This window comes from Ixodes scapularis, unplaced genomic scaffold, assembly GCF_016920785.2.
Source record: "Ixodes scapularis isolate PalLabHiFi unplaced genomic scaffold, ASM1692078v2 PGA_scaffold3__209_contigs__length_174095766, whole genome shotgun sequence".
In the NCBI taxonomy this organism is placed as follows: domain Eukaryota; kingdom Metazoa; phylum Arthropoda; class Arachnida; order Ixodida; family Ixodidae; genus Ixodes; species Ixodes scapularis.
Genome location: NW_024609868.1, coordinates 131,520,377 through 131,521,496, shown reverse-complemented (window position 1 = coordinate 131,521,496; position 1,120 = coordinate 131,520,377). Strand labels below are relative to the sequence as shown.

At 47.0% G+C, this 1,120-nt stretch overlaps 1 pseudogene; it reads left to right on the top strand.

Moving 5' to 3' along the window:
- Positions 1 to 443: 443 nt before the first annotated feature.
- On the top strand, positions 444 to 1,120 carry LOC115312458 (annotated as a pseudogene).

Genomic DNA, 1,120 nt, shown 5'->3' with positions numbered 1-1,120 from the left:
GGTAACGCCCCCCGCGCTTTCTACACAGTGGCGCCCCCTATAGCGTCCACAAAGCCCACTGCGACTGCCAAGGTGGAGTTAAAAGAAAATGTAAGCACACAGCGGCACTTGTTGCAAATGTCAACAGCGAAGACTCCGTAACGCAGACTTTTCAACCAAACAAGTGGAAGGCGCCATTCAACAAGCAGCTGAGGCTGTATGCTAAAGACGTTGATTTCTAGGAGATATTGCCTCCAAAGGCGAGCCCTACTCCTCCTTGCGCATACATTCCGGAGATGATTGCAAAAAAGAACAGCGCTCAGGGGCTTATGCTTAGAGCCTTTTTAGAACTCCGGGAGAGCTCACGACGCCTCCAAGAGATACTACCACGCATTGGCTGGTCCTCCCTTTGCTTTTCATCGCCAAAGTGCACGCTACACGACATTGAAAACGTTGAACACATCATGCTTGATGCAGACGAGTGCGACTGTAGTAGCCACAAGCGTGCAAGAGAACCTGTGTCCTGAATGGCACCTGCTCAGAGAGGAAAGACTTTCTGCAAGCTCAGAGCACACATAATTCCTATGCGTGGAACAGGCCTTGAAAAGCCTTGCACATGATCTCTGTAACAAAAGAAAAAAAAAAAAAAACAGCTTCAGTCAAAAGCCCGTAAGTATGGCATTGAGATTAAGCCCACTACAAAAAAAAAATATATGAGGAGGAAGAAGGCTGCATGGTCATCCGTATAGGCCTCATCATCAGCAAGGTACAAGGCTGGCTTTCTTGCAGCCCAGATGGTTTAGCGCAAGCTGTCGACGACATCACTTTACTCGAGATCAAGTGCCCCTAACGCTGTCGAGACAAGCCCATCTGTGACAAGGAGGGCAACTTGTCCTTCGACTACTTGCACTTCGTAAATCGGAAATTGCTGCTCAAATAAAGTCACAGCTACTACACCCAAGTGCAAGTATCGTTGTATGTTCTGAACCTTACCGTGTGCCACTTTTTTGTGTACTCGCCATTCCTGGTCAAAAACATCATAGTGAAACGACACGACAACTTTTTGGTGTCAGTTATTCCAAATATGGAGTGGTTTTACCTGAAGTTTTACAAATCAGAAGTGATGAAGGGGTCTTCGTAA